The sequence below is a fragment of the Camponotus floridanus genome, unplaced genomic scaffold (genome assembly GCF_003227725.1).
Source record: "Camponotus floridanus strain SB8 unplaced genomic scaffold, Cflo_v7.5 scaffold19, whole genome shotgun sequence".
In the NCBI taxonomy this organism is placed as follows: Eukaryota; Metazoa; Arthropoda; class Insecta; order Hymenoptera; family Formicidae; genus Camponotus; species Camponotus floridanus.
This window is the reverse complement of record NW_020229314.1, coordinates 1,500,774-1,517,217: the sequence shown is the minus strand read 5'-3', so window position 1 is coordinate 1,517,217 and position 16,444 is coordinate 1,500,774. Positions and strand designations below refer to the sequence as shown.

Below are 16,444 nucleotides of genomic sequence, written 5' to 3'. Positions count from 1 at the left end.
TGTTGTCATTTATATATACTTTTCTGATTTATATACTTTCACATACACTCACGTCACTCGGATTACAAAGCAAAAGAACAAATGTAAACACTATGAAACATATGTCGAAGCTTTTAGAGCATGTTTATTTATCGAAAAGCGAGGAAGCCTTTTAATGTTTGGTGAATAGTTCGGTCAAGTTGCAAATTGTTATTCTAAAATTTTAATTCTAAAATTTTTTATTAAATATTGCAAATTTTTATCTCTCATATGAAATCTTTTTCAAACAAATAAATGAAAATGATGAAATAAATGATAAAAATATAAAAAATTAATAAATCCGTTTAAATGCGTTTTGTAATAATTTATAAACGCACACATACAAATAAAAAGTTGCACGATACAACTTTCCACATATATTTTGTTCTTTTTTATTAACAGATAAAAAATATCGAGATGAAAATTTTAACAATAACAAAAAAAAACCACAACAAAAGGATGCGATAAACTAATTTTGCACGATTGTCTCACAAAAAAATGGTTGTTTTGCAATAAAAAAAAATACTAAAGTTGTGTAAACATATTCGAGAATGTACAAATTATATAAAATTCGCGCAAAATATTCAATTGAAAAAAAAAAAGACGTACATAATCGCGAAGCTGATATTCCTGACACGAGAAACTTTCGACGAAAAACGTCTGATTTTATTTCATTCCTTGCGTTATCCAAATACGTCACGAAACCATTATATACGTCGGTCGGATATTCATATGAATGTACGTGATATGCATTTGGTATGCGGATGCGTGCGGAGAGAGGCTCCGAAAAAGTTTCGAGAGAAAAGTCGGAGATACAAAAACTTTCGGCGGAGCTGAAAACTTTTCTAAATCACGTGGGACTTCCGAGATCTTCAAGTCCGAGTACCCCGTTGATTCCCGGGGATTTGATCTCTCTTGAAAGCCGCGTCCGGAACGTTTCCTATATCACAAGCTAAACCTTACACCGCGCAGATCTCTCACAATTTATATGGCGGCCGACAATGAAATATATTGTTGAACGAAGGTGGAAAACTTTTCGAGAGTTTCGACGACTTTTTGCCGGCGCGTACGGCAGAGATTCGCCGGCCAAACGGTTACTTTTATTAGGACGAATACTCGTAAGAATGGAGGTGGCTTTAGCGCCAGTAAGGGGTCATGAGAGAGAAAAGTGTTTAGTACGATCCACAGTTTAGGATCTAGAGTGAAATTTCTCTCTCTTGGCTCCTTAGATGGCTCTTGGCGAGAGCCAATTCCTAGTTTCATCTCCCGATCCGATTCTTCCAGCTCTAACCACGACCTATTAATTTTTTTTATAATAAATGTTTTGCGATAAATTATTAATAAGAGTTAAGGATGTTTTGTATGTACAATCCCAGTAAAAAGTAGCTGAAAAACAATATTGAATATCCTTTTGATGTATTTTGAGTATGAGAAATTGTGTGGAACATTACAATTTAATCTTAGCTACAGTGCAGAGATGTATTTTTTAACATTTATTGCGTTTTTACTGAAATATTCCGAATTTTGTTAATCGAAATGATTAACTTTTGGTAGAAAATTTCGCTTATGTGACAGCTACATGGCTAACTTAATTAAATTAGATTTAATATCTTTTTAACCAATTAGTATTTGTATAATATTATTTGACCAAATATTTCCTCTATATCTAAACTTTTTTAACAAATTCTGAATATTATTTCCATGTGTTTTAGTCATTTGAATCGATGTTATACGTTTGCCATTAAAACACATGTTAATTCGGTGCAAATTAAAATCTTTATAACTTGTGACCGCTTTAGTGAATCGATTTAAAAATTGTACTGAAAATTCTAAATTTAAAAATTGTACTGAAGATTCTATTTTTCGATTTAAAAATTGTACTGAATTTTAATCGATTTAAAAATTGTACTGAAGATTCTAAATTTAATAATTGTACTGAAGATTTAAAAATTGTACACTGAAGATTCTAACATATGTAAAGACATTCTGTACAATTTTCATTAAATTCTCAATATTTTGAAAATAGGTACAAAACATCCTTAATTAATTTCGTAAAATATACACATATTTGAGTAACTTTTTATATTTTCTACATACGATATATATGGAAAAAGTTAATAAATATGTATATTATATATATATATTATATACTTATCTAATATTCATTCGATTAAACTACGTATAAAGTTTTAATAAGTTTATCACATCCATTGCAAAAAAAAATAGATATTCTTGATATTTTTTCAACAAATTATCGATTTCGACGATTGGAAAACTTATTTCCAATAATTCGATCAACTTCACTGCGAGAGTACCTGCGCAAATATTTATTCATCGGGAGAAAAAATAGCCGGAGATAAATTCGTTTTTTCGAATTAACGATATACCACAGATGCCAAGTGTCCTATCTTTGCGCATCCTTCTCTTTCCCCCTTCTCTCATTGCGCACTCAGGTATTATGATGAAGGGGGTAGCTCGTGTAGACCGGTGAGATGGTGACGGTTTCGAGTGACGGACCGGAGGGCGCCGAACGGAGGAGGGTTAAAGGGTGTTCGCGTCGGTGGTAGGTAGATAGGTAGGTAGCGGTGGGGTTGAACGCTGGTGTGCGGGACCCTCTCTCTCTCTCTCTCCCTCTGGTCGGGAATGCTGAATCCACCATCCACCGGCGGTGGAAACTTCAGTACGCGACCAGCCACCGACGTGTGTTTACGGTCCGAGGCTCCGGCGGAAGCGGCGAGAGAGTTGTTTGCTCTTCGGGGGTGAGAACATCTCTTTGTAACTTCTGTTTCCCCGCGTCGCCATCGCGCGCCGTCACCAACAATCACCACTGTCCGCTGTCAACGTTACCTTTAATATCCGGATCGGTTAATCGCGCGTGTTTTCGCCAGAGAAATCGGCAATTTCATATGAATCGCTATCAGCTTCGATGTATCACCGATCGCGAGTTTTTATTCGGAATTATTGCGCCGGGAATCGTGGATAGAAATTAATTTTTTTACAATCAATTTTACTGAAATAAATTAAATTCCCAGTGTAATTAATCGCAAAGATTATAGGATAGATGTAGCAATGTGAGTAATCGGTTAAAGAACGATCGGTTGATTTAAAGTGAGAATATTTTTTTCACCGTGCGCCAATTTTTCAAAGGCACCGATTAAGGTTCGAATAATATTAATGTGAAAAGTGTAATTAAAATCGTTAATTGAAATAAGCAATGAAAGAATAATCTTATCAAGTAACGTAATTGTGCGGATGAATGATGTTGTTTTATTATTTATAAACGTACGTTTTAATTTAAAATACATTTAATTTTGAAATACATTTTAATTACGAACTCTGATACGATAGCATCTCTTTTTAAATAACGTGTATTATTATAAATAAATTTGTATAAGTAAATTTTACGTAATGTATAATTGTATCACACAAAAAATAAAGATAGAGAATTCCTTTTCTAATGTAATTTACTTTCTATGTCCAATGTCTCGTTTACAATTAACGCTAAATGCTTTTATACTCTGTTCCGAGCTCGTTTCCCCGTTATTTAGCTATAAATAACATTTAATACGAAGCAAAACACTTTGCGTCGTTTGAGTAAAACAGTCAAAGTTTCGTTCGTTGTCTTAATTGGACGCATTCTCCTCGTGCCGGAATAACGTATGGAAATCTCGCCAACTTGCCGGCAAGTTGCCGAAGTTTCGTGTTGTTTCAGTGTCAAGGACCCTGGTATGCGCGTTGACCTTAAAGCCGTCGGAATAACCGGAAACAACGCCGAGAGCGAGCGATGTTTTTGATCGATTTCCGTAAGAGCCACGAAAGTTTAATCACATTTCTCGGGACGTATAGACTGACAAACTTGTAAAATAAACGTCCGCTCGTACCGTCTAACAAGCTGTCACGGTAAAAAAGAACTGACGGAGACATTTAAAAGAGAGGTACCTCTACCGAAAAGTGATTACCATTTTTTAATATCACTGTCATTTATATTTGTATAGGAATATATTTTAACTGGATCAAAGATCATCTAATTAAAGATACGAGTCGTAAATGATAATTGTGCAGCATGTTTCGTGCAATATCGTGCATCCTTAATTATTTCTTTTTAAAGTAATCAATATATGCATTTAATTAGTATATTATATTTAATTATATTTAATTAGTAATTATATTTAATTAGTATATTATCATATTCAAGTTGATAGTTAAATGTAAAAGAATATTTATGGGGAGCTAAAATTGTTGCAAAGAAATCACAAATTTCTGATCCATTATCGAAATTAAAAGCTGATTTCCCGTCTTGTTCTGGAAGAGAAGCTTCTAATTAACGCTAGTTTCGGCCAAATGTGGAAAATAACCTCGAGCTATTAATGTGTTTGCTGTCGCAATTGCAATAATTGAGATAAATGAGCGACATAACTTATTTATTCGTGCTTGATTCAACAAAAACAATTATCGCAAACTTTATACTAAATTTTTTTTTTCTTTATACAAACTTTATTCAAAATGGAGAACAATCTATTATTTTTGTAACAAGGAAAATAAAGATAACAGTTTTATTATCGGAGTAAAAGAATTTAATTGACAGAATTCTATCTCAATTAATCAGTTAATCAAGGAAGCTCGAAAGACAATAATAGATTCAAGTGAAATAAGTTTTTAAGAATTTTGAATGGAATTGAATCTGATGAATATAATCTGATGATAAAATAAATATAAGACGGCTATATCATAGTTATAACTGAAATTGTAATGAAAAAAGATTCATAAATAAATATTTACTCTTATCACTTGTATTTTCATATCAACAGTTTCCTTTTTTTTTTTTACCGAATATTGGCAAAAATATGCGCACCTCAAAAACAATCAATCAAATAAATAAATAAAAATATTCTTACGCATTTAAATTTAATTTTTTGCATTCGAGACGAATCAAAGAGACTACGTCCAATCATGAATGTTCTTGGAAACGCTACAAGACTAGGCATTCTCGACATCCGTTCGATTAGATTCCTACTAGTCAGGAAACGATGGAATGATCGCGATACATAGCGTCGGTTGTTGAATCGCGTCGGTGCTCTCAATGTCAAGGCGTTCGGTGATGGAAGTGCATCGGCTAAAAAGCCGATGCACCCGGGAATATCTGAGTTCGCCTCGCGTAAGAACGCCAAGAACGTAGCACGATGCCGGTGCCGGTTTGTGGTAGAACCCGTAACCAACATTGGTGTACCGAGTAGTGGTGATGGTGACGATGGTAGTGGTGGTGATGGTGGTGGTGGCGATGATGGCGATGGCTGCAACGGTGGTGCGCCGTTGGCGATGCTGCCAAAGTAAAAGTAGTAGTAGTAGCGTAGCGGATCGTCAACGTAGTAGTAGAAGCAGTAGTAACAGTAGTAGTAGTAGTAGTAGCGATAGAGCATTAATACTACGTAATGTCGTTGTAGTACGGCTACCACGACGCTTACGCCCGCGAGTTCATGAATGAACTTCGCTCCCGCGCGGACGCTAATGGGCTTCCTTTCTCCGCGCGGCAAGCCGCCTATCGTATTTTTGTCGATGCGATGTAATTCCCCGCGGTGTCGACGGTGTCGCCGATTATCGCGCTCGGGGGTTAATTGCCCCTCGTCTCATTTACAATCCGAAAAACGGAGTGGTTTCTATGAAAATTTTCGCGGTCCTCGCGCGATCAATATCGAATCGAAGGAAATCGGCAGACTGGCCAACACGTGGGAGCGAAAAAGGCTCGCAATGAACTACTTCTGGGATAATAAAATAGCAGTCTTTTTTTATGTGGATTCCATAAAAATCATTTTTTTTTTTATGGGGATTCCATATTAATTTATCACTCAAAATTTAATATCTTGATGAATAAGCGAGAATAAAAGCGCGCTAATGAATGAGATAAATTTAATTAATAATAATTTAATAATTTTATTCTTTTGCGTGGAATTTTTATTAAAAAGAAGTTAATTTATACATGAGAGGTGATATTGACGATTTTAGAAATTGATAAAGGTTGTGTATGCCATTTTCAGTTTTTCATTTCTAACACGATAGCGTATCTCTTCTATATAAGAATCAAACTGCGAACGCAATTGTATATACGGTACTTCCTTCCGGAACTTCCTGGCGGTGGAACTTTCATTATGATCAGTGGGTGTTGACCTTTTTCTAAAGTCTGGATATAGTGAAGGACGATTATGCGCGCTTCTTGCCGACACGAAGCCACGACCAACTTGGCCATTATTATCCGTTGTTGTCTACTTCCGCCTACTGTATCTACTCTTCCAAGTGTTTCCGAGTCGTTACTAATTTCTAAAAACTGGAACACTGCCAGTGTTGGAATCTTCCCTACGGTACACTTTTAAGCAGAATTTACTTTCTTAATACATACGCGACACGTTTCTTAATTGCTGTTGTAACTTGGACTCTTGTTAAAAAGCAAAACGGAAAAGAGCGGAATAAAATTCTTTTATGTAACCGTTGTCTCATAAACGGAATACATCGTTCACGTTATATTGGGATAAATATTTCAATATATAACTTGGCTTTAATGAGTCAAATAAATTGTGTTTTACGTGCACTTTGCATTCTATTCGTTATGTATTTTATTAACGTAATTGTTTTTCCGCTCTGTAAGTACATTAAAATGCATAATATTTTTCGTTCCATTAAGAACTTCAAAATAATCCATAACTATATCAAAGCACAAGTTACTGCACAAGTTTTCTTAAAAGTTGTGACAAAATATATAAATAAATAAAATAAAATAAAATAAAATACATTGATCTGTGATTGATAAAATTGAAAAGATATATTCAACGATTAAACAACGAGTACACTATTTTTTGCGAGTACACTATTTTTTGCGAGTACACTATTTTTTGCGAAATTTGTAATCAATTTATACGAAATTTATAATCAATGTAAAAAGATTTCTATTCTTTTAGAAGAAAGAAACAAATTTGCATATAAAGAAACTTCCTTTGATTAAGTATTATTTGACCTTGCCTTATTAAATAAATAGCTTTTTTACAATCTCATAAATAAGAAAAATTAGATTACATTTACATCAAAGAGACGAGATTATACGACTGCAAATATATTTCAAATTCGATTCATAAAGATGCCTTTTATATTATTCACATAATACAAAATAATTTTGTTAGACAAAGGAGCACATTTATAGATTTATATAATATGATTTATGTATGGATATATATATAATACTATAATGTATAATTATATAATACTAATTAAACTTTCTTTCTCCGTCTATGGAATTAAAATAATAATCTAAAATAATAAAAATGTAATAACGGCCTTTTTTAAATTTATGCAGTCAATAACTTTTTTTCAATATTGAGAGAACTACTTTTCCATAATTATTATAGATTTATAAAAAACAGACTTTATGTGAATGAGATTTTTTTATATAAAATTTTTACAAGTACTAAAGGAAATCTGTGTTGTTTTCGAAATTTTAATTCGCTGCGAAATTAGCAGACTTTATTGTTGGCGAAGAGTTATTCGTCCGCAAGTTTATATTTACAAATCATTCTACAAATCCACTATTTCTAATCTTTTTGTGACAAGAATTTTTATCTTGAAAAGTTATATTTTTCAACTGTTTAAAATCTTTTATGAGAGCGCCGATAATCTTTTTAATTATTATTTGTTTGTGTTTATTACTAAATTAATTATATTTGTATACGAATTAAAAGTTATATAATGTATAATATATTGTCGTTTTACATAATTCGAAAATTTCCCATTAGATAATACATATATCGAATTAACCGCATTATTGAATAGTAAAAGTATAATTACTTCTCTATATAATTACTTCTCGTAATTATATGTTCGTAATATTCCATTTAGCGGCATATATGCACTGGTTTAATGTCGGAAATGAATGTCCAAATATGATCTCTCTCTCTCTCTTTCTCTCTATCTATCTCTCTCTTTATATTCCCTTTAGTTATAGATTTATCTAAAGATATGAAAATGTGCGCTTCGAACAGAATGATTACACTGCTACAAACATCGACAATTTTAAATATTTTATATTGTTATGCATGTTAGTAAATAATTAAGATGCTTTAATTAACTTATATCTCTGCGGATAAACTAATTGTACTTTATCGCCTCGTGACATCCGACTTTTAACGATCGCATAATATTACAATTTTATCAATATGTCTCGTTTCCAAGGAAACGGCATAATTTCACGGAGGGCATTTATAACTCGGACGGAATAATTAATTTCTCGGCATATGAATTAATGTAAGAGTCCCCCCCCGATCGTATATCACGAGCCACCAAAGCCACTTTGAATAGTCTTCGGACAGAAAAAAGTTTTAAGTTTCATCAAATAAAACCTTGTAGACATTGCATAATCTAGTTCTTTATTACTAAATTCACAGATTCGATTGCCTAAGCATGCTCAGTTAAAGTGTATCGTTTTTATGTATTATAAATCATTTTTGAGAAATAATTTCACGCGTGTTTAGCTGGCAAGACTGAGCTTATATATACTAAGCTCTAAAAAAAATTTCAAAGCATTAATATTTTTATTTGCATGATTTTTTCTCTTGTAATCACTTTAAATAATGTAAAAGTTTAACATATATGCGAAGAGATTCTTTTGGATTTATGTGTGTGAATTAAATTTATTAGAAGCAGGATTAGCGAGTTAGCTTTTTGAAAGAAGTGCTACACTTATGTATATTTATAGCACTGTATGGATTAGTTTAACTCATCATACCTTTAGAGACTTTTACTTTCAGTGCAGTCATATATACATATTAAGAATACGGTATATCGAGGAATTATGTAAATTCCTCTTATAAGATTATATCTAAAAACGGATATATTGCCTTACGATTTTTTTAATCTATCTCAGTATCCTTATGTGCGTAATAAGTAACTGTATCAAAGCTAGCGGGAAAGCCGAGGCTTAATCGAAGCATATTTAATGCAAATTGAGAAGCTGTATATGGTCCGACCTTTCGTCGAACATTTGCTAAAGCAAGAGTAACTTTGATACTCGTCAAAGAATCTCCCATTGAGAGGCATCGAGCGATACATTATATCCATAACTCTACAAAGGCAATCTAGAATACAGTGCTTCCCGTGTCATTCTACGTACACGTCTCTGTATATTCATTTACGGACATCAAATAAGGGGACAAGGGAACAAAATAAGAAGGGTAGGGGACAAGAGTGATTGAAGCTTGGCTGAGACAAAGTTCTCGTATATCCGCCTTGTCGAAAACGTATTCATCTGTGTCGAACTGTACTTCTTCTCTCCCTCTCCCGCCGCTCGCCACCTTTCTCTTCCTTTTTCCCGTCATCAACCCTCTTCCCTTGCCGTCGATAGATCTCACTGAGAGAAGTCCTGAATTCTCGCGAGGCTCCGCTGAGCTATTCTCGCGGGAGAATTCCGGCCGATCGAACATACTCCAACCTACGATATTTGCGACGCAACGAAGTCTTCCCGTCTCCCATTTTCGAGAGGACGAAGCCATTGGTGACGAAAAAAAAAAAAAAAAGAATTGCCATCGGCGATGCCGTCATCTGCTTCGACGATTCCGTTGAAGCTCCATAAGAACCATACTCGGCTTTGAAGCGGACTCATTTCAACGGGCTTATTAGAATTTTTCGTTTGAAATATCCACTTAATTGACGCCAGCGTCGGGGGACGGAACAAAGAGTAGAGAATGGAGGGGTTAGCGGCACGGTGCGAGCGAAGGGGTGGGCGCGAAGGGATGCGTAGGTACGAAAGATGAGGAGAGCCGCGTGGAAAGAGAGAGAGAGAGAGAGAGAGAGAGAAAGGGGGAGAGAAGCAGGGGAGAGGGAGCCGCTCCATTATCGTAATTAATACCATTACAATTAACGCGCCGGAGACGCGGTGCGCGCTCGCGGGAATCAGCCTGGATTCCTTTTACGCCGCTTTTATCGCGGCCGAGCTTTTCCGGTTATATAACGATCGGCGGAAGCTCACTCTTCGGGAGATTCTTCGGATTTTCCCATCGTACCTCGCCGCGCGTTTCGCTTCGTTTCGTTTCATCTGGTCTTGTCTCGTCTCGTCTCGTCTCGTTTCGTCTCGTCTCATTTCGCGAATGTCTACGTGGGTTTTTGTCGTCGTGACGCGTGCCGCGGGATTATCGATGTTCGCCGTTATTTGCGATAGACAATGCGAACTCGTGTTGTTCCCGCTACGTTTCGCCGGTCTGTTTGCGATTTTTGCACCGCCCTCGGTCCCTGATCAATACGATATTCCCCATCGCGGATTGATTCGACACGAGTAACGTAAATAAAAAAAACGGAGAAATATTAATTCCAACTTTTGTTGGGTTTGATTAAAACCTGGCATTGCGTATGTACATTGAATGACGCAGTGTTAAAAATGTAATTAACACTTGGTTCGCGAATTTAAACGTAGATAAAATAACTATTTTTTTCCCGTCCTCCAATTTTTTCTGCATTTAGGAAGGAACGCTTCAATAATTTTTACACGCTTGCTCGTTAGATATGACTAATGTGTGGAAAAACATGGCGTTATATATAATATTTTTAAATTTTTTTCGTTACAATATTTCGTCAATAAACAATACAACGTCATATAAAGTCATTGAATATTTTTATAAATAAATAAATGAAAAATTTCGAAAGCATTAACTACTAAAATCATTGTGTAATAAATATTTTATAAGCCCACACATATGACGTACAGAGAGAGGATCGGATGAACGAAATGTTTTTAATGCTCATTTTTTTTCATCAACTTTTTCCCCTCGTTCGAGAGAAAATTTTTCGTCGCGGTTCAAGGATTAATAACTCAGACGATAGAGATTCGTATTCATTGGATTGCTTTCCACGTGCTGGTCGTAACTATGACGTGAAAAAAAAATGCCGTACGCGTTTCCCCCTTTTTTTTCACGAAACGGAATGTCGTGTATTGCAGGAAGGCGTTAAAAGCAGAGAAAAGCTTTACGAGAAAGTTGACTGTCGCGGTACTTTGACATCGTATAGAGACACCACCTAGAAAAGCCGGTCACATATCCTTCGGAAAACCTAATTCTCATCGTCATCCATTCCGCGTCCTTTCCTCTTCACGTCGTCTCGCGAGACCAAAGCGAGGCACGCGCTCGACGAGATGAAAAACGTGTAAATATTTTAACAGCGGTACATTCAATTTTGTTTCTACGGCTTGAAATAATTTGCAGATGAGAAGTCGTCAAAATTGTACCTTTTCATTATCCGCGTATAAGCGTTCAAATAATCTCTTAAATCTAGACTTTAAATTTTGCTAACAATATTTTGAATAATTTTTCGGAGGATTTTTCAAAATTGGCTTAAATATTCAAAACATAACAAACAATTAACATAAAATTAAAGCAGATAAACTAATCGAAGATGATAGTTGTTTGATAGCTGATCGCTGATTTGTATTACTTCGACTGATCATTCACCGACTTGTACTACTTCGGCTGACTATTCACTAGCTTGTTCTACTTTGGCTGACCATTTACCGACCTGTACTACTTTGACCCCGCACTCTGGTTTAAACTATTTCAATTGCTTGTATGCATATTCCTGATATATTATTATTCCTGATATATTATGCTTATTTAGCGAATATTATCATCTATTATGGTTGCGGAAAGTAAATTAATTAATTTTCAATGTTCATGTTATTAATATTTGATGAATTAAAAAGATCTTTAACGTTAAATCAACAAACTTTGTTTATGTTGCGTAATATATTCTACATTCTGCGGCTCCGTAGTGGCGTTTGTTATGTCATTGGTGTGTCATTAACGCGTTTGATCAAAGCGTAACCATTCGACGCCATTATTGCCCGCCTTTGGCGTGCGAGGTGTTTAACATTGTTGCAGAATTATTAGTAACTTTGATGAGGAGATCGTGACGTAATCATCCCGATAATGTTACAATTAAGTAATTCAATAATCAAGTTAATTCAAATAACTAAAATGAGAACGAAAATTGATGCGGCGGACAATAATGGAAACACTTGTTGCTTCGCCAAATTCTTCCTATTAGTCAAGCGCGTTGCCTGTTTTTAAAATTTTTTAATAATAATAACGGATCATATAGGTACATATTTATAACACACACACACACATGTGTATATATATATATATATATATATATATATATATATATAGTTTGAAATTTTACAATCGTCGCCTCAATTTTTTCAGCTTTAAAGTTTAGAAAAAATTTCACTTTTCATCTGCGTGTTTGCGTGCAAATTATCTTTGAAAATTTCTAGCGCGATAGCTATTTCCCTTTCGTTTTTGCAGGACCGAATTAAGGAAGACCGATAATCCACTTTGTCGTACGCGATCGACTTAATACTTCCGAGCCATTTAACAGAGTAATCGCCGTTATAGTTTTCCTTGTCGTTCGAGTGTGCTCGCGTAGAAGAAATTGGAGTCTCAAATTATCTTTAAATGTGCATTACCAGCTGTTTTATCGACAAATAAATGTCGTGAATTGCCTTTCCTTATTTTAGAAAATAATATCGAGGTAAGGCAAAAGTAAATATTTAATTCGTCATTAATTGCATTAAAATTTAAACGATTTTATATTGGATATTTTGAGGATAATTTCAGATTCTCTCTTTTTTTGCGGTTGAAATTTATTTCCACGACCTCGTTCGATAATCGATCGCCTATTATATGCATCGTTAATTCATGTAGCGCAACAATATCGCGTGCAAACATTAAAAATGCTGCGGATGGTGTCCTGCGACGCATTTTATAGAGCCGATCAAGTGGCATTAATTCAAAATAAATACCTCTACATATGTAATCATCTCTCCGAGATACATACGGCACGGTCATGTATCATAGGAGTGTCATTTCCAGAGGCCATGTGTGTGGATAGCAGCCCGTATTACGTAATTCAAACCTCACAAACAGGTCACGTGAGTTACAGTTCCGTGAGTATCGGGTCGGCGTAACCAAACAGCCCGTGCTAATTACAAGGTAAATGCGTGCATAATTAAACTCGCGACATAAGCACCGAGCACGTTCGTTAATGTATTTATGGGCGTTAAGATGGCTTCGACGTGGATATCCATAGACCGCGAGTATTTATGTACGATCTTATATCCCTTTAACTAATGTTCGTCCCATCGTAAACACTTTATACTCGCGCGATATAATTTCCACATATTTTAATATTAAAAGTCGGCTACCTTTTATTTAGGACAGAGTAAATAACTCAATTCCAGCTGAGAAAGCATACATCGAAGCTTAATGAAATCTTGAAAAATTCGTTCGACGCCAGCAAAATATTTCAATTGTGCTAGAATTTTTTTTTTATATTTTAATTAATATTTCAATTAATCTCCACATATTAGAGAAACCATTATTTAGCATTTTTTAAATATCGTATACGCTTTTTTTTCGCAAAGCGTATTTGAAAAGAGGCTAAAGTCGCGCATCGAGATTAAGAAGCGAACGTCAATTGCCCTCTCTGTCTCTCTATCTCTCTCTGTCTTTCGCATTTAGTATCATCGTTATCAGCATGTCCGCAGCTAGCTGCAATGCGCGTGACGCGTCCGCGCAGTAAAAGCAATCGACTATAATCAGGCGGTTTGTAACGAGATGAACGTGCACGGGAGCGAAACGTACATAATCACCCGGATAGGAGCGAGGTAAGCGTACCGTTAACTCGCTGCCCATCCGTCGATTCAGATTGGAGCTCTATCGGTTGCGACAAGCGATGAACGCACACGTAATCGAGATGATCATCGAGGACCGCCGCGATACTTTGAAGGAAAATGTCAAGTCGAGGCAATAAATTGTCCCTACAAAATTGATGATTTTAAAGCGCCGATCGGCGCTTTAAACGTTTAGAACGCGAGGGCATAAACGATTATGATCGGAAATTATGGACGGCTTTGTGCAAGAAGGATGATATTATTATACTAAACGAGCACAACGCGTTCGAACGCGTGTTTGATGAATTCGATTAATTTTACGACGCAACGACATTAATCTGACGACAATGTGATAAATGTCATATACGTGATGGAGTTTATCCCATGTATTTTAACTTATTTATATTCCCATAAAAACTACATAATCTTTATAGTACATATTTTCTCCAATATGAGTCATTAAGGATTTGAGTTTTGTATAATTTCAAATAATTATAATTTTATAATTTTAAATAATTTAAATTATTATTTTAAATAATTTTAATTACTATTTTAAATAATTTAAATCATGGTGTTATATTAAAAATTCTGGAATTTTTTTCGACAAATTATCGTGAAATCTCCAGTCAGAGTTTATTTTTCAACTTCTCGATACACTGGCAATTTTCTTCCGAATCTGTCAAGTCGAAAATATCACGTTTAACTATTCTCGACAAACCTGTGCTGCCTCACGACTGCGCCTTAAGATCGTCTATTTGAAGGAAAATCGATCTCAAGTTTGACCAACCGCGCGAAACAATTCTACTGGCACCGGAAATGGGATCGTGCCTGTGTCGGGGGAATGCAAATAGGAGCGCCAGCAGACGCATTTCATCCCTTGCCATCCCGACAACCCGATGTTTTCCTCCAGCGCTTCAACAGCCTTCCTTCCTTTTTCTCACTATAAAATATGTCAATGATACATAATCTTCCCGGTCTCGCGACGCATATATCGTAATACAATTTTACGATATGCGATTCGTACATCTGAAAGAGAGTGAGGCGAGGATGAAAAGTTAGAAGGTGAAGATAGACGACGGGGTCGAAGGGGCAGGGATTAAATAAGACATTGAAAGCCAGTCGACTTTTCGCCATTTATACCGATAACGGCAACCAAGATTTCAACAATGGAAACGATAAGCTCGAAATTTTTAATTTCCCTCCGAGGCTTCCCACCGAAGGTTTTTCGGTATTATTCCAGGGCATCAATCTCTATATTTTTTGTCTGCCACGGACAGAAGAATTGCGACACTCTTTCTTTCGAGGACGCGCAAAAATTGCGAAAACAATTTTCGTGCATTCGAAAAAGGAGAGTAGCAACTCTTTACTGTCCGCGGCAGCGCATGGCAAGTAATTGGAGCGGAAATTTATGAGTCAGAATGCGTTTCACGCAAATTACCTCACCGACGCGCGACGTTACAGCGAGTTACTATTATATTGGCTACACGGTGCGCTTCGCAATAGAATCTTTTTCCTGATTCGTGCGAGCTAAGCGAAACTTACTTTACTTATTCCGTTCTTTCTTAGCCCGAGACAAACAATAGGATCTCGAGAGCTCGTGGGGATGGCGGACGGAGAGACGGAGGAGCGAAGATCATAAGACGATTATCCGTGAGGAATATCGATAACCGTGCGACGGCGACTCTGATCCCAACGGTGGTTGGTTGAAAGAAACGAGTCTGGTAGCGCGAACCGTCGCTCGAGGGACCGCTAACGTATCGTGGCGGTACCGGGCGATTTAGAGAGAGAAACGAGCGAGCACCGGGTTAAAAATGTTTCCACAGTGGCGAAAAGCAGTTCGTTTTCAGGAGCTGTTGGCTCGGAGAGAAGGTGCGCTTTTCCTCCTGCACATGTGTACATACACACACATGTGCATATATATATATATATATATATATATATATATATATATATATATATATATACAGGGTGTTTCTTAATAAGTGTGAAAAATTTTAGGAGATGATCCTTTGTCGAAAATTGAGGGAGGTTTTTCGTACAAACATAAAAAGTTCTAATAAAAAATTGAATAGGGGTTGCTAGTTTTATCCGTTTATAACAATACAGGAGGCTGAAAAAAATATTAATAAATAACCTTCTTACTAGTAGAAAATATCCATCTATTTTCATTTCCTTAACTTGTTCCAAATTTGAGAAAAAAATAAAAACCTAATTTTTACATTTTTGGAGGAGTGTAACTTCACAGGGAGGGATATAGGAGTGTATGTTTATAAAACATTTATGTTTGAAAAACCTTCCTTAATTTTCGACAAAGAATCATCGCCTAAAATTTTTCGCTCTTATTAAGAAACATTCTGTATGTGTATATATTTATATATAATATCATGTGTAGGACACGACTATGAAATGCTAAAAGACATTCGAAATGGGAGACGTTTTGATAAAAGTGTTATCTTTATATTCAGCGTAAAGTTATTACTAGAATTATTATTGGATAATGATTCTAGTAATTATACGCAACGTTGGTTTTTTACTCATTGATTGGTCGCGCAATTATTTTTATACAAAGTGATTACTTGGATAACGATTATTAATTTGGACGAAATTGATAAATATAGCGTAATATTTTAATAAAATATCTAACACATTTTAATGAAATATTTCACATATATCACACGGAAATGTCAATTTTTTTATAGATCTTTCCGACTGTCCGATTTTCTGTTCTGA

General features: G+C 35.5%; 1 protein-coding gene across 1 annotated transcript in view; it reads left to right on the top strand.

The window, feature by feature from the left end:
- Positions 1–2,701: 2,701 nt before the first annotated feature.
- The window catches only part of LOC105248250 (Down syndrome cell adhesion molecule-like protein Dscam2), a 100,739-nt gene continuing 86,996 nt past the window's right edge, over positions 2,702–16,444 (top strand). Inside the window, exon 1 of the mRNA XM_025407809.1 lies at positions 2,702–2,777. The gene's annotated coding sequence lies outside the window, so the exon portion shown is untranslated. The remainder of the gene's footprint in view (positions 2,778–16,444) is intronic.